We start from the raw sequence: 18,631 nt of genomic DNA, 5'->3' as shown, positions 1-18,631 counted from the left end.
GCCGACTGCTTGAATACTGCTCACCGGTGTGGGATTCGTACCATATAGGGTTGATGGAAGAGATAGAGAAGATCCAACGGAGAGCAGCGCGCTTCGTTACAGGATCATTTAGTAATCGCGAAAGCGTTACGGAGATGATAGATAAACTCCAGCGGAAGACTCTGCAAGAGAGACGCTCAGTAGCTCGGTACGGGCTCTTGTTGAAGTTTCGAGTACATACCTTCACCGAGGAAGGTGAAAAAGTATATTGTTCCCTCCTACGTATATCTCACGAAGATACCATGAGGATAAAATCAGAGAGATTAGAGCCCACACAGAGGCATACCGACAATCTTTTCTTTCCACGAACAACACAAGACTGGAATAGAAGGGAGAACCGGTAGAGGTACTCAGGGTACCCTCCGCCACACACCGCCAGGTGGCTTGCGGAGTATGGATGTAGATGTAGATATAAAAGTACAGAAATGTTAAATTTTGCTGAGTATACAGACCATTCTACATTTACTGAAAGAGCGTTCCAATGCTCTCCAAATGTGTTCTGTCGTGACGTGTGCGGAATGAGAGGTGTTGTGGCTAGGAATCCTGCATACTCGGTTCGCTAAACAAACAATCAAACAACTCTTATTAATGAGTTTTATTACAGCAAGACAAGTAGAAATACTTAACCTAGTCGTCTTGAGAATAGACAAACACAACTAACAAGTCTGGTCCTAGCGACCGCTACTAACAAAGTCTGTCAACTGAACTGCAGTGACTGCTGATCTCTAACTGTGCTACGTAGAGATTGATAATGAAGAGGCTGCGATGCGTCGGCTAACGAAGTGGCTAACGATGAAGCTGCTATCGAAGCGGGCTGCCACCAGTGGGGCGCGCCGCATATATCGTCTTCACATAGGGGTCGCTTCTGTTGCGTTGTCGTCCTGGAGGGACGTCAGTCAGCGTGCGATTGGCTGACCTCTTCTCACAGTCTTCTCTTCTCTGTCGGTCCCGACTGGGGTGCCGGCACTGACCGTAACAGGAGGGACATCCGTCGTGTTGATACCACACTGATAGCCTTACGTCCAGTGGGATGTCTTCCACTGGCTGCCCTCTCCACCTCATCTACATTCTTCGGCGTTTTCTTACCGGGCGGTCATTCTACGTTATTCAAGGCCGCAGCCGGAGTTCGGTCCGGGCCGTGGAAGCGGGTATGCCCCAGGGGCCTATGCTCTCCCCGGTTCTGTATGCCGTCTACACCAACGACATCCCATCCCGTGTCTCCCATCAATTGGCCATTTATGCGGATGACACTGCTGTCTTCACTTCACATCGCAACCTCCAGTTAATTGCTCTTAATCTCACCCGCCATCTCGAATTGATCACCCAGCGGAGCAACAAGTGGAAGATCAAGATCAACGCTGATAAGACGCAGGCCATCCTATTTACTCATAAACGGGTTCCGCCTGCTCGTCTGGTGGAACTCGATGGTCGTCGTATTCCATGGTCCCGGACAGTCACCTACCTCGGTCTGACCTTCGACACCCGCCTCACGTGGAAACCCCAGGTCGATGGCGTCTGTCATAAGGCCTACGGGATGTTACACCAACTCTTCCCCCTGTTGAAGGGCCCTGCCCTTTCGGTCCACTTCAAGCTGTTCCTCTGGACGTCCTGCGTCTTGTCTCTCCTGTTGTACGGCTGCGAATTGTGGGGCCTGGCTGCTGACACCCATGATCTCCACGCCCAGGTGGTACAGAGCAAATTACTCCGTTTTATACTAAACGCTCCGCGTTACGTTTCCAACCACGACATCCGCCGTCTTCTCCGCATTCCGCCGCTTGTACACCAAATTCGCCTTCGCGCTTCGAACACCGTTGCCTTTCTCCAGAACTCTCCTCGTGATCACCTTTCGGTTCTCTGTCGTGCTGTTGGTGACGTCCCGTACCCTCATCCGACGCTGATCCTTCGGCACCGGTATCGCCCCAACTGACGGTCTCATCGCCGTTGGGTCTCTGCTCATACTTTGATCTGTCCATTCTCCCATTTTCTATCGTTCTTGTCCTATAAAAACGCCATTTCAGACCTTTTATACATTCTGAAGGCAGGCTCACAGCGATCCTTCAATTTTTCAGTGGACTCAAGTCCCGTCAAGTTTGTGGTGGTGGTGGTGGTGGTGGTGGTGGTGGTGATGGCTTCCACTAACTGCGGCAGCAGCATATTTTCGGAACTCGAGATACTTAAGTGTGTTTATATTCCCATCAACAGAGCGAGGATCAAATATATGGGTCTTGAAAACGCGCACCAAACGTAAATAGACCAAGAGCGCTGTTTTTATCCACTTTTTTGAGTCAGCGTGGATTTTCAGCTGACGATTACTGCATATTGCGAAGATTGACCTTCCCCTGGTTTGTAAACGATGCTTCTTCCGTAACCAAAATTTTGCATAAATATGACGCATCACTTAGCATCTTTGTAGATAACATTCGGAGAACTCCAACCAATTCTGGAAGTCATTGCCATGAAGCTGTAGATTATGCGAAATGTGAGGGGAATTAAATGCGATGGAATGTATAGAACGCAGAACACTGGTTTGGTTGATCCCTCACGTGCTTTCGAGGTGCCTTTGAGCGACATTTGCATTGTGTATTATTTCTGCTAAAGTGTTAAAATGGCTCTGAGCACTATGGGACTTAACATCTGAGGTCATCAGTCCCCTAGAACTTAGAACTACTTAAACCTAACTAACCTAAGGACAACACACACATCCATGCCCGAGGCAGGATTCGAACCTGCGACCGTAGCAGCAGCGTGGTTCCGAACTGAAGCGCCTAGAACAGTTCGACCACAGCGGCCGGCTCTCATGGAGGGACAATGGTTTGCGGCGCTCTTATCTTGATACTATTTGATCAAGTCCCATAGACGTTATATCGCTGAAATTCTCTTAGAAGCTTCTTTCAAGTGCCACGGAAAAAATCTGTAGTTTCATTACGGAAAAAAGCAAAGTCGATGTCGTAATTCGGCGACGACAAACGATAAAAGAAATACTTGCGAACGTCAGGATACTCGCCATATTGTGTGCTGAAACTCGGCGAAAATGCCAGCTCGCTAGTTGTATTCAATCGGGTTCTACATGAGGTGGTCTGTATTTGCTGCCTTGTCCTGCATGCAGGGTATAGAGGAGAAAAACTGATCATACTGTCGGACCAGGATAGGGGATGTTGAATACAGAAAATTGGCAAAAAAAATGGCTCTGAGCACTATGGGACTTAACAGCTGTGGTCATCAGTCCCCTAGAAGTTAGAACTACTTAAACCTAACTAACCTAAGGACATCACACACATACATGCCCGAGGCAGGATTCGAACCTGCGACCGTAGCAGTCGCGCTGTTCCGGACTGCGCGCCTAGAACCACCGAGACCACCGCGGCCGGCGAAAATTTGCAAAATACCCATAGATCGGAAATCTACCGTACGAGAACAGAGTTCTGTGGCACTACAGACTTCACATGAATCCAGTCAAATACAAATCTTTCGCCGGCCGTTGGTGGCCGTGCGGTTCTAGGCGCTTCAGTCTGGAACCGCGCGACCGCTACGGTCGCAGGTTCGAATCCTGTCTCGGGCATAGGTGTGTGTGATGTCCTTAGGTTAGTTAGGTTTAAGTAGTTCTAAGCCTATGGGACTAATGACCTCAGATGTTAAGTCCCATAGTGCTCAGGGCCATTTGAACCATTTTTTTGAACAAATCTCTTTCCTGTTTGTTGACGCTGGAGGGCAATCTTCCGATTCCTCCTTTGCAGATATCGAGTGAACCATTTTATCCTAATGAAAACCAACACAATCATATTTGAGGTAAGTGTATTACGCCACATACTGGTTTCGTGCTAAAACGAACATTTTCAGGTGACCCAAAAGTCACCAACACTCTTCGTAACCAATCCTTACAAAGTTGCATGTACTAATGGTTGTGCTTGTGCTAGACGGCTTGTGAAGCGTTGCAATGCGCTAGTTGTGCTTGTGTTTGGTGATTAGACATTTTTGAATCATGACGCCGACACATTTCTGCCACTTTCTGAGAACTAAGATGTTCACTTAAAATGAAACCGATTGTGGCGCCATAAACGTAACTGAAATACAGCTGTGGTGTTTTTAATAACACTTGCGTTATTCAGTTGTGCGGTGATGATGAAGTGAACCGTTGTAGAGTTTTTTCCCTGATATCATAGTGTTTTTGTTGTAAATGCTACTTGTAACTTGAGTCAGACTTACTGTCGGGCTCTTCGGTAACCGAAGTCGCTAGCGTACACTTCTGCGGTAGGGCTCAGTACGGAAGTAGTTGGTTCGAATCCCTGTGACGGAAGTCATAGTAAGGAGAGGTATTTCCTCGTCACTAGACTTAGCGTCAACGTTCTGGAGTAAATTCCACACATTTCCTCAGTCTGTCATGAAGCGCGGGCATGTTCCACTGTTGATGTTGATTCGTCAGTCGGATGGGGGGGGAGGGGGGGGAGGGGGGGGCGGCACCAAATCCTCCCGAAGACAGGTAGGTAAGCAGGTAACAGGACCGAATCCACCCAAACTGACACACTGTATGTTGTATTATAGACAATAATATAATTATCTCTGCTATGTTCCTTATCTTCTTCCCCTACCCCTCCCATGTTTTAAACAAAAAATTTGATTCACTTATGCACGCTTTGAGCGTGAGCTTGAGCGGGACTTAGTCGCTGGCGCTGTGCCGGCTGGACTTTATCTCAATAACATAAAAGATAAAACTTTTAAACATACAATACACGCGAAAAACTTTTACATCTTCTACTGTAACTTCATATGCTTTCCTTTGCCTGCTTGAAGTATTCATAACGTTTAGAACTGCTACCTGCTTCAAACGGGAGGATTCGGTCCCATCGTTTTTCAGACCCTTGCCGGCTTTGGAGGATTCGGTACCATTTTTCTGACCGCGGGAGGATTCGGGGCTGCGCCCGGATGGTGACGTTAATCTCAGTCGCCCAATTGGGGCGCCGGCAGCGATGGCCGAGCGGTTCTAGGCGCTTCAGTCTGGAACCGCGCGACCGCTACGGTCGCAGGTTCGAATCCTGCCTCGGGCATGGATGTGTGTGATGTCCATATGTTAGCTAGGTTTAAGTAGTTCTAAGTTCTAGGGGACTGATGACCTAAGCAGCTAAGCCCTATTTTGCTAAGTACTCTGTCCAGTCACACAATGTGAGCAACAGGGATGTGGAGCCATGCCGACTGCAGTGTCGTGGTCAGCTGCGCTAAGTTTCTCGGTTGAGGATCTATGGCGCGAGCAGCCCGATCGAGGTGTCTCACAGATTCTCCACAGGGTTTGAATCCGGACAGTTTGGTGGCCAGGGGAGTACAATTAACTCATTCTGATTCTCTTCGAAGCATTCATGTACACTGAGAGTTGCGAGACATGTTGAATTGTCCTGCTGGTAGATGCCATCGTGCCGACGAAAAACAAAATGCATGTAAGATTGGGCATGGTCCCCAAGCATAGATGCGTACTTGCGTTGATTCACTGTGCTTCCATAATGACGAGGTTATCCAGGCAATGACACGAAAACGTTCCCCAGACCGAAACGCTCCTTCCTCTGGCGTGGGCCGGCCAGGGTGGCCGAGAGGTTCTAGGCGCTACAGTCTGGAACCGCGTGACCACAACGGTCGCAGGTTCGAATCCTGCCTCGGGCATGGATGTGTGTGATGTCCTTAGGTTAGTTAGGTTTAAATAGTTCTAAGTTCTAGGGGACTGATGACCTCAGAAGTTAATTCCCATAGTGCTCAGAGCCATTTGAACCTCTGGCGTGGACCACTCCGACGAATGTTGCAGAGTGTCTACTTTCTGACTTTTACTACAGTACACGCCATTCGCCATCTGTCCGATGAAAAGGCCAATTGAACAATGAGGTGTGAACGTGTTATAATGTATACAATTTTTAAACTGATTTTTTCCTGTTACTGTGATGTAAATATGTGAAATGTTATACTGTATGAAAAGATATTTGTAAATAAGTTAGTCAGTGATTACATGCTGCTGCATAACTATAGCTTCGTGGTTCGATCTTCAGTCAGTCCTAGGATTGCTCTTTCCACACTTTGAGTTGTGGTATTGGAGTGCAAAATCCAGCCTCAGTCGCCGATAAACAGCAGTCAGGACGGGTGCATGAAACAGGTGCCTGCTGCGAAGGCACATACGCAGAAACGTTCGCTGAACACTCGTTGAGGAGACATTGTTGGTAGCCCCTTGGTTCAACCGGGCTATCGGTTGCTCAACAGTTGCACTTCTGTTCGCCCTTATACATCTCCACAGCATTCGTTCACTCCTATCATCTACGGCCCGTGGTGCATCACAGTTGCCTCATTGCCTATCTCCATTTTTCCATGCACTTCGCCCGTAGCGGCACACGAACAGTTTACAAACTTAGCAGTTCCGGAAATGCTTCCACCCCTAGCCTAAAAGCCAATGATCATGCCGTTTTGGACGTCAGGTAAACCCCTCGGTTTCCGCATTACGACAACAACTGCTGTTTTCCGCGCCTACCTTACTCAGACGCGTTTCATATACCCTTAACTGCTAGTGCTGCCATCTGCCGTTGTGAATAGTTACTGCACGCTGACTTCCAACATAGGTGGTGGTCACATTAAAGTGACTGGGCCGTGTATATTAGCGCGAGGTAATTGTCTAAGTGTAGCAGTTAAAACCAGGCTAAGTTTAAAGCTCGTTTCGCCAGACGCGATCCTTCTGTGATGTTCACGACGTAAAGCTAGAGTATTAAATCAACTACACTCAAAGAATCGTAATACCAGCAACTTGTTACGATATGCTGAAATGCTGAAACAGAACTGCAGTAAGGAAATCGACATGTGCTACTTTCTTTTTTAGTGTTATTACGTAAGAGTCAGGTGTTTTAACGTCTGCTCAGGTTATCACTCAGATTCCTAGTAACAATGTTACACTCGGATGTGAAACTGCTCATACATACAAACGCAGCACAAAAGGAAAACCACAGCAACAGTTGAAAAAGAGACAATAGAAACAAACATGTTTTTGTCGTGGTCTTCAGTCCAGAGACTGGTTTCATGCAGCTCTCCATGCTACTCTATCCTGTGCAAGCTTCTTCATCTCCCAGTATCTACTGCAACCTACATCCTTCTGAATCTGCTTAGTGTATTCATCTCTTGGTCTCCCTCTACGCTGGCCGTTGTGGCCGAGCGGTTCTAGGCGCTTCAGTCCGGAACCGCGCTGCTGCTACGGTCGCAGGTTCGAATCCTGCCTCGGGCATGGATGATGGATGTGTGTGATGTCCTTAGGTTGGTTAGATTTAGGTAGTTCTAAGTCTAGGGGACTGATGACCTCAGGTGTTAAGTCCCATAGTGCTCAGAGCAATTTGAACCATTTTTTCTCCCTCTACGATTTTTACCCTCCACGCCGCCCTCCAATCCCTTGACGCCTCAGAATATGTCCTACCAACCGATCCCTTCTTCTCGTCAAGTTGTGCCACAAATTTCTGTTCTCCCTAATTCTGTTCAATACCTCCTCATTAGTTATGTGATCTACCCATCTAATCTTCAGCATTCTTCTGTAGCACCACATTTCGAAAGCTTCTATTCTCTTCTTGTCGAAACTATTTATCGTCCACGAGAAACAAACATACATAAGTTAAAAACGTAAAGTGTTTCTAAGCTCACATAACAAAGAAGACGAGCCAAGATGAAAAATAAGTAGGAGGCATACTCTGACAATTTCCAAATTGAACAATGCGATGTGAACGTGTTATAATGTATACAATTTTTAAACTGATTTTTTCCTGTTACTGTGATGTAAATATGTAAAATTTTACACTGTATGAAAAGATATTTGTAAATAAGTTAGTCAGTGATTACATGCTGCTGCACAACTATAGCTTCGTGGTTCGATCTCCAGTCAGTCGTAGGATCGCTCTTTCCACACCGGTAATTACTGTTAATTATGAATAACTCCAAGTAGCAACGCAACTCAGAGACTATGCCAAACTGTACATCTACATCTGCATATACATACTCCGCAAGGTATGGTGCATGGCCGCGGACACAACGTACCACTTCTAGGCATTTCCTTTCCTGTTCCACTCGCAAACAGAGCTAGGGAAAAACGATTGTTTATAAGTCTCCATACGATCCCTAATTTCTCTCATCTTACCTCCATGGTCCTTTCGCGAAATGCACTAGACTCGTTCTGCAGTCGGTCTCAAATGCCGGTCCTCTAAATTTTCTCAGTAGTGTTTCGCAAAACGACGTCATCTTCCCTCCAGGGGTTCTCATTTGAATGTACGAAGCACCTTCGTAATACTCACGTGCTTAACGGACCTACCGCTAACAGATCTAACAGCACACATCTGAACTGCTTCGGTGTCTTAGTTTAATCCGGCCCTATTGGGGATCCGAAACGTTTGAACAGTACGCAGGAACGGGTCGCACTAGCATTATAACCGCCGTCTCTTTGATAGATGAGCTACACTTTCCCAAAATTCAGCCAATAAAACAAAGTCGGTTATTCGCCTTCTTCACTACCAGCCTGCAGTGGGCGTTGCATTTCATATCGCTTTGCCACGTTACACATCGGTACTCAATCGATGTGACTGCGCCAAGTGGTACACTACAAATGCTGTGTTCGAATGCTACGTGATCGTTTTTCCTACTCACCCGTATTAAGGGGAGATTTTGGTTAAAAAAATCGATATTTTAAAAAATTCCTTTTTTTGATCCATAAAAGTGTTTAGAATCCACCCCTGAAACGGTTTTTCCGAATACGGAACCGAAATGTTTGTTATTCGCTGTCGAACAAAAAAATGCACCTGCCTTAAATCGGCCTTTTTCACGCACCAGTTTTTTTTCTTTCGGAGGACGAGTTATTGTACCAGTGCTTGGGAGGAAACATACAAAATTCAAATGAAAGTTTGAACGCGTGTGTTTGGAAGTTAGCCCCCAAGCATTTGCATTCTGGTGCGAAGACTGTGGAGATTGCGACTTTCCTGGCAGTGAGCAGCTTCAACGAAGGGTATTCAGCAATTATGAAGACCATGACAACGATGGACGTCACCCTGGGACTCTATTCGACGCAGTTCGCCAAGCATTCGGACTACCACCGGATTCAAGCGGCCGAAAACCGCTTGTCACCGGCCGTACGAGCGGCTCTGGAGTAGCACAGGATGGTCCACATCGAGCAGAACGCCCTCTATGAGGAAGAGGAAGGACTAATTTATGGACCCGGAACAGCAGATTGAACGTACATTGCATAATACTGCATTTATATGTAGTCAAAACTTCTCGAAATTACTTTTTTTTATCGCGCGGTATGGTAACTTCAAATCTACTGAACCGATTAGCATGATTCTTTGTTTCCAACGAAGCTAAATAAATTTTCTAGGAGTTGTACCACTTTTATTCCGATCCATCAACTACAAAAATTTTTACTTAGCCGACGAAGTCGAAAAATCAATGAAAAAACCCTATTTTTTCAAATGGCCGCCATTTTGTTTCCTATGGTCCAAATAAGTTAAGCGAAGTACAACTCCTAAAGAATCTTATATACTTCACTAGCGTCAACTCAATTTTGATTTCAGACGAGCCGGCTGACCTGTCACATGCCGTGCGTGGAGGTCTACATCGAAATTTTGTTTCGTTCCGACGGCACTTCCGCCTTTGCTGTTCGACATTTCCGGTCGAAAATATTCCAGTTTGTAGAGAAAATAATAATAAACATTTGACCAAATTTGACACTGATATCTATAACACATCCCGAGAAAAAAAATCTCAAAGAAATTCTTTTTTCGGGCCAAAGATAGTAAACCTCCCCTTAAATTATATTTTTCTAAATCTGGAGCAAGCTGACATCACAAAAGTTTCGTCTGAACCACATTGTATTCTCCGACAATCAGTCCACGACGACACCTCCCTATAAACAGCAAAGGGCTGTAAACTGCTGCCTACGCTGTGTGTCAGGTCATTTATGTACCGGGTGATCAAAAAGTCAGTATAAATTTGAAAACTGAATAAATCACGGAATAATGTAGATAGAGAGGTACAAATTGACACACATGCTTGGAATGACATGGGGTTTTATTAGAACCAAAAAATACAAAAGTTCAAAAAATGTCCGACAGATAGCGCTTCATCTGATCAGAATAGCAATAATTACCATAACAAAGTAAGACAAAGCAAAGATGATGTTCTGTACAGGAAATGCTCAATATGTCCACCATCATTCCTCAACAATAGCTGTAGTCGAGGAATAATGTTCTGAACAGCACTGTAAAGCATGTCCGGAGTTATGGTGAGGCATTGGCGTCGGATGTTTTCTTTCAGCATCCCTAGAAATGTCGGTCGATCACGATACACTTGCGACTTCAGGTAACCCCAAAGCCAATAATCGCACGGACTGAAGTCTGGCTGGGAGGCCAAGCATGACGAAAGTGGCGGCTGAGTACACGATCATCACCAAACGACGCGCGCAAGAGATCTTTCACGCGTCTTTGTTTTTTTTTTTTTTTTTTTTTTTGTTCTAATAAATCCCCATGTCATTCCAAGTATGTGTGTCAGTTTTTACTCTCTCTATCTACATTATTCTGTGGTTTATTAAGTTTTCAAATTTATACTGACTTTTTGATCGCCCGGTATATGGAGAGAAAGAGCGGTCCTATCATAATCCCCTGGGGCATTCCTGGCGGTACTCTTGTTTCTGATGAACATTCCCCATTTTGGACAACGTTACTTACGAACTCTTCGAGCCACTTACATATCTGGGAACCTATTCCGTACGCTTGAACCTTCAACGATCTGCAGTGGGGCACCATATCAAACGGGTACCGGAAATCTAAGAATATGGAATCTGTATGTCTCACCATAACTGGATGGGTAAGTCAGTTCAAAGGGTACAGAGGATAACACGTCCAAATGGACCATACAGTTTTCTTTTTAATCAGAGACTTCTTTCTGAATGCTATTTTTACGACTGGAAATGGCTACGTAAAGCCATTTCATTCTCAGTGCAGTTCAGTAAAGCGCAATGTCTCTCCAGCTGTAAACAAGGCAACTTTTGTACACTGTTCAGTCTGTCAGCATGCCTCGAAGCTTATACCATGCACTATTCCGACTTTACTCAAATGGCTCTGAGCACTATGCGACTTAACTTCTGAGGTCATCAGTCGCCTAGAACTTACAAGGGAACCTCCCCATCGCACCCCCCTCAGATTTAGTTATAAGTTGGCACAGGGATAGGCCTTGAAAAACTGAACACAGATCAATCGAGAAATCAGGAAGAAGTTGTGTGGAACTATGAAAAAAATAAACAAAATATACAAACTGAGTAGTCCATGTGCAAGGTAGGCAACATCAAGGAACGTGTGAGCTTACGAGCGCCGTGGTCCCGTGGTTAGCATGAGCAGCTGCGGAACGAGAGGTCCTTGGTTCAAATCTTGTCTCGAGTGAAAAGTTTAATTTTTTATTTTCAGACAATTATCAAAGTTCAGGCACTCACACATAATCAACTTCGCTCTCCAAAATTCCAGGACATGTTCAGATTTGCTTGGACATATGCAGGATTTGACGGTCTACACACGGAAACATTTGAAAACGTGAAAAACATATGTTTTGACAGAGCACAGGGAAAACTGTGCGACTGTGAAACTTGCATTCATTTGTTGCAGTTTATGTGACAAACTCTTATGTTTTCATCACTTTTTTGGGAGTGATTATCACATCCACAAGAAAACCTAAATCGGGCAAGGTAGAAGAATCTTTTTACCCATTCGCCAAGTGTGCAAGTTAGATGGGTCGACAACATATTCCTGTTATGTGACGCACATGCCGTCACCAGTGTCGTATACAATATATCAGACGTGTTTTCCTGTGGAGGAATCGTTTGACCTATGACCTTGCGATCAAATGTTTTCGGTTCCTATTGGAGAGGCACGTCCTTTCGTCTACTAATCGCACGGTTTTGCGGTGCGGTCGCAAAACACAGACACTAAACTTATTACAGTGAACAGAGACGTCAATGAATGAACGGACAGATCGTAACTTTGCGAAAATAAAGAAAGTAAAATTTTCACTCGAGGGAAGACTCAAACCAAGGACCTCACGTTCCACAGCTGCTCGCTCTAACCACGGGACCACGGCACTCCTCAGCTCACATTGTCCTTGATGTTGCCTATCTTGGGCATGGACTACTCAGTTTGTATATTTTGGTTATTTTTTCATAGTTCCACACAACTTCTTCCTGTTTTCTCGATTGATCTGTGTTCAGTTTTTCAAGGCCTACCCCTGTGCCAGCTTACAACTAAATCTGAGGGGGTGCGATGGGGAGGTTCTCTTGTTAGAACTAATTAAACCTAATGACATCACACACGTCCATGCCCGAGGCAGGACTCGAACCTGCGACCGCAGCGTTCGCTCGGCTCCAGACTGTAGCGCCTAGAACCGCACGGCCACTCCGGCCGGCTCCGACTTCACTGCAAGAAGTGTTATCAGCACTGGCGTCACCTCACTTAAGTCGTTGGAACAGTCAACCTCATTCGGGAAGCACAAAACGTGAGACTCGCCCCTTAGTGGTCGCACGCGGTCAGTAACACCAGCTAATGACCGCTACCTACAAATTACGGCTTCTAGGTACACCGAGGAGAACTCAACAGCGCTACGCGCCGCCTTTTTGGAGGCAACTAGGAGGGCTGTGCCGACCCAAGCAATTTACAGTCAATTTTGTCTCCAGGCGCCCATTACGAACAACAGTATTAACGCCATTCACCGCAGTGTGCGAAGAAGGTGGGCAAGGGAACATCTGGAATGGAATCTGCAGCAGTGATGTCGGGGCCACTTCATAGACGTTTGGTGGTATAAAGGTAGAAGTGTGTGTAGACGGCCAGGCGGCAATGCGCGACTCAGGCATGCAGTGATTTGGTTTAGCAGGTGCGTAGGTCACTTTTGTTTGCGGCCGGGATCGTGTTCGGATGTCCGCCCCTGTTGCTGAGTGGTCAGTGTAGATTTCTGCCTGCACTCGGTTCGATTCCCGGTACTGTCAAAGATTTTTCCACGGTGGGAGGTCTGTTACGATGTGCACTAGCCTCGTGATGCCAATTGACTGAACAGTGGCGAATACACAGTCTTGAAATTATGCAAAACGTACGGGTGAGCGCTGTGGTAACCACATGACTCTCGGTACCTCATCCACATGACGCCGCAAGGCAGAGGATGACACGGCGGCCGGTAGACATCCCTTGGGCCGTCGTGTCCTTGACTAGGACTCCGTTTATCGCGTTCACCTGCCGGATGCTGCTTATCGAGATCGAAGGTAATTCGGCCGGCCGCTGTGGCAGAGCTGTTCTAGGCTCTTCAGTCTGGAACCACGCGGCTCCTAACGTCGCAGGTTCGAATCCTGTCTCGGCCATGGATGTGTGTGATGTCTTTAACTTAGTTAAGGTTAAGTAGTTCTAAGTCTGGGGGACTGATGACCTCAGATGGTTAGTTAGGTTTAAGTACACTACTGGCCATTAAAATTGCTACACCACGTACAGACGCGAAATTTAACCGACAGGAAGAAGATTCTGTGATATGCAAATGATTAGCTTTTCAGAGCATTCACACAAGGTTGGCGCCGGTGGCGACACCCACAACGTGCTGACATGAAGAAAGTTTCCAACCGATTTCTCAAACACAAACAGCAGTTGACCGGCGTTGCCTGGTGAAACGTTGTTGTGATGCCTCGTGTAAGGAGCAGAAATGCGTACCATCACGTTTACGACTTTGATAAAGGTCGGATTGTAGCCTATCGCGATTGCGGTTTATCGTATCACGACATTGCTGATCGCGTTGGATGATCCAATGAGTGTTAGCAGAATATGGAATCAATGGGTTCAGGAGGGTAATACGGAACGCCGTGCTGGATACCACCGGCCTCGTATCACTAGCAATCGAGATGACAGGCATCTTATCCGCATGGCTGTAACGGATCGTGCAGCCACGTCTCGATCCCTGTGTCAACAGATGGGGACGTTTGCAAGACAACAACCATCTGCACGAACAGTTCGACGACGTTTGCATCAGCATGGACTATCAGCTCAGAGACCACGGCTGCGGTTACCCCTGACGCTGCATCACAGACAGGAGCGCCTGCGATAGTGTACTCAACGACGAACCTGGGTGCAGGAATGACAAAAAGTCATTTCTTCGGATGAACCCAGGTTATGTTTACAGCATCATGACGGTCGCATCCGTGTTTGGCGACATCGCGGTGAACGCACTTTAGAAGTGTGTATTCGTCATAGCCATAATGGCGTATTTCCCGGCGTGATGGTATGGGGTGCCATTGGTTACACGTCTCGGTCACCTCTTGTTCGCATTGACGGCACTTTGAACAGTGGACGTTACATTTCAGATGTGTTACGACCCGTGGCTCTACCCTTCATTCGATCCCTGCGAAACCCTACATTTCAGCAGGATAACGCACCACCGCATGTTGCAGGTCCTGTACGGGCCTTTCTTGATACAGAAAATGTTCGACTGCTACCCTAGCTAGCACATTCTCCAGATCTCTCACCAACTAAATGCCTGGTCAGTGGTGGCCGAGCAACTGGCTCGTCACAATACGCCAGTCACTACTCTTGATGAACTGTGGTATCGTGTTGAAGCTGCATGGGCAGCTGTACCTTTACACGCCATCCAAGCTCTGTTTGACTCAATGCCCAGGCGTATCAAGGCCGTTATTACGGCCAAAGGTGATTGTTCTGGGTACTGATTTCTCAGGATCTACGCACCCAAATTGCGTGAAAATGTAATCACATGTCAGTTCTAGTATAATATATTTGTCCAATGAATACCCGTTCATCATCTGCATCTCTTCTTAGTGTAGCAGTTTTAATGGCCAGTAGTGTAGTTCTGAGTTCTAGGGGACTGATGACCTCAGATTTTAAGTCCCATAGTGCTTAGAGCCATTTGAACCATTTTGAAGGTAATTTGGTGGTTGTGCAGTATTACTCAATCTTTCGTGCAGCCATACACTCAACAGCCTGTAATATTTGTACGGATGCTATTTCACAACTGTTGGCAGAACTTTTCGAGCAGTGGATCATAAAATGTTGAGCTGTCAAAATGGTCAAATGAGTGTTAATTCCTAAGGGACCAAACTGCTGAGGTCATCGGTCCCCAGACTTACACACTACTTAAACTAACCTATGCTAAGAACAACACACACACTTATGCCCGAGGGAGGACTCGAACCTTCGGCGGGAAGGGCTGTGCAATTCGTGACATGGCGCCCTAAATCGCGCGGCTGTGTTCAGGTGTCGTGACGCAGGTCGTGCACTGGTTGAAGATCGCATACGTGCAGCATTCGCAGTCACGGTAACAGTTACTTCATCAATTTGTGGCGTAATTGGTCGTCGGCCTCTCCCAGGGGCAATTCCCAAATGGCCAGTTAATTCGAACTTCCGAATCATGTTCGTTATCCTCGGAGCGAAAAGAGGACCTCTGTATTCCTTTAATGTGTCTACACTGTTGCTGTTGGTTTGATAAAACAGCTTTATGAATAAAGCCCTGGTCACCTATGTTGACTGCAACTGTAAAGGACACTGATGCTTACGTTTCAACTCTACGTCGCCGTACCAGTGCCTGCGCCTGAGAGTAAGTCATAACACCAACACTACTAACAACGCAAATCCTGCAGCGCACTGCCTGAATTTATTTCTGTAAAGTTGGCTACTCCAACGGTAAATAGTTTTCCGTCTATGTTGGCTCAACTAGCGGCAGCAGCAGCAGCACTCCGCAGGATGCGGATAGAAGGGTCGTGTGGGCAGCATACCGCTCTCCCGGTCGTTATGATGGTTTTCTTTGACGGGAGCCGCTACTATTCGGTCGAGTAGCTCTTCAATTGACATCACGAGGCTGAGTGCACCCCGAAAAATGGCAACAGCGCATGGCCCGGATGGTCACCCATCCAAGTGCTGGCCACGCCCGACAACGCTTAACTTCGGTGATCCGACGGGGACCGGTGTATCCACTGCGGCAAGGCCGTTGCCTTGGCTCAAGTAGAGCCACCGTGTACTTCCTTTGCCGGGAGAGTAGTGTGCTGACCACACGCCCCTCGCCGGCCGTTGTGACCGAGGGGTTCTAGGCGCTTCAGTCCGGAACCACGCTGCTGCTACGGTCGCAGGTTCGAATCCTGCCTCGGGCATCGATGTGTGTGATGTCCTTAGGTTAAGTTAGGTTTAAATAGTTCTAAGCCTAGGGGACTGATGACATCAGATGTTAAGTCCCATAGTGCTTAGAGCCGTTTGAACCATTTTAACACGCTCCTCCATATCCGCATCCAGTGACGACTGTGGGCTGAGGACGACACGGCGGCCGGTCGGTACCGGTGGGCATTCATGGCCAGTACGGGCGGAGTTTGGTTTTAGTTTAGTGTTCTTGCTTACCGCCTCACGTGCCCGCATCACCACAGGCAGCATTGAGTCTCGCGATGAGCGCAGATCATGTTTCGTCTCGTCAGTATTTCTGTTGCGTGAGTCATAAATGGGGGGAAATATTTTGAGGACCGCATGCTGCTACGCATAAGTCAAGAACCATTATTACCTGTTTCCTCCTGGATTTCTTGTTTACAAAATAAAGAAAAAGGCTATCCATTTAACGAGGCATTAAAAATCCTTAAATTCTCGGCATGCTATCAACCCACGGACGCATCACCTGACTAACCAAAGTCCTTACTCATCAGCGAGTTCTGAACGATAACGGAAAAAAAAGCTAACCTCGTGGCAGAGTAAGAACAATTGTATAAGAAATTCTGAACCACACGTTGTTGACAGTGGCTCAATTTAAATTCTTATCACTTGACGTTTGAGTTCCAAACGGGAAGAGCGACATACAGAGACTAAGACGTCGCACACAAGTTGTGCTGTCTTGCCGCTCTTTCTTCCTAGTTTTGTAGGAGCACAGGAACACTTAAAAGCTTCGGTCACGTTTTTCTATTTTGTGAACTTCAGCTGCATTGCCATTTTGTGACTTTGTGTGTGTGTGTGTGTGTGTGTGTGTGTGTGTGTGTGTGAGAGAGAGAGAGAGAGAGAGAGAGAGAGAGAGAGAGAGAAATTTTTCGGTACATTATTTTTTTCTCTATGGTATTGCTACAAAAATCCGCGACATTAACAAGGAACGGCCGCCTGCACATCTGCTCACACGCGTATGTCATTTACGTGCCACGTTTTGTCTGTAGCATCTCTCCCCCTCTTCCTTCCTATATTGTTTCACTGTCGTATGTGATGAGCATTCGTCCTGTCCGCCGTTTCTAGCATTTCTCTTGTCTTTCTGCGGCCGGATGTAATTCCTGTTGCCGCCTCTGTTTTTGACGTAAGCCATGATAGGAAGTCGTGAATGCATGTGTTTACGACTCACATAAAATTTTAGTATGTGTGTATTATGTTTCAAATATTCAGGTGTTCTATTCAAGAGTTGATCTACACTTTCAGACTACTCTGTCCTCCAACGAACTTCAATGAAAGATGCGAATGTAATTCGTTTCGAGGTAGCGTCGCTGCTTTGTAAAATGCAGATTACGAGAACAAGTGTTGCTTTTTAAATGTAGCATTACAGTGAGTGTCCTCTACATACACCCAACATTAGGTCATAGAATTCAGTGTAACTGAATCAGGCGTACAGTGTCCTCTAATTACATTGCGATGTAGTTTATGGAACTCATTGAAGCCAAATTCCTGTCTTTGAAACCAAGCTAATTGGATAGGAGATCAAATTAAAACAAAACTGTAATTACGTCCAGTGATGTCTTCTAAATTTTGTAAGCAACGAACACGTGCTTCCTGTGTTCTTATTCTATACAATTTCATATTACAAATTAATGTTAGATATGTTTCACTTCCCTTGGATTGTCATAGAAGGAAGCTAATAATTGACAGTGACGCAAACAAATACCTAAAATGTTTTACAGCACACACTGATAACAGTAGCATAGCATTTATATTGAGTCATCAGAGTTCTTATTTATCAGCGGGCTTTGACAGCTAAGGGAGAAAAATAATCTCATCATAGAGCACAAGCAATCGTATAGGAATTTGGAGCTACACGTAACTGATACTTAACATTGTAGCAAGGCAAGATCCCTCTGCAGCTGTTCGTTATTGCATTCTTCCGACAGTGAGCGATGCTGCAGACGAACATTTCTATTGTGTTTAAACAGTACTTGTAAATTTTAATGTTATGCTCATGTTATCACGGATGATTATGGAAAAGTAAGGAAAGAAGGGAAATAAAACCAGTGGTGACAAAAGGCCACTTCTCACTAGTAACACCAAGGTGGCTAAGGATCTTAATTTTCTATCTGACCAACACACAACTGTCAATAGTGTGATGTGTTTATACGCCAGAAGAAACTGTGAGACGTATACAATTTGAACTAGGTCCTTGGCGTATATGTAATGCCATGAAATGTATTCGCCAATTGCTATAAAACATTGTATCGAACTACACAGATCTTGTCAAATCAAGACATTGCACAAATGCATATGTAATGATCAGGGCCGAAATAACGGCCGGCCGCTGTGGCCGAGCGGCTCTAGGCGCTTCAGTCGGGAACCGCGCTGCTGCTACGGTCGCAGGTTCGAAT

At 46.1% G+C, this 18,631-nt stretch overlaps 1 long non-coding RNA gene and 1 pseudogene across 1 annotated transcript in view; one reads left to right on the top strand and one right to left on the bottom strand.

Moving 5' to 3' along the window:
• LOC126184912 (uncharacterized) overlaps positions 1-18,631 on the top strand; it is a 495,668-nt gene that overhangs the window by 99,670 nt on the left and 377,367 nt on the right. The gene's annotated exons all lie outside the window — the stretch shown is intronic.
• Positions 15,926-16,040, bottom strand: LOC126186113 (5S ribosomal RNA; annotated as a pseudogene).

Source organism: Schistocerca cancellata, chromosome 4 (assembly GCF_023864275.1).
Source record: "Schistocerca cancellata isolate TAMUIC-IGC-003103 chromosome 4, iqSchCanc2.1, whole genome shotgun sequence".
NCBI lineage: Eukaryota > Metazoa > Arthropoda > Insecta > Orthoptera > Acrididae > Schistocerca > Schistocerca cancellata.
Note: the sequence above shows the minus strand (reverse complement) of the source record. Positions and strands in the feature narration are given on the sequence as shown.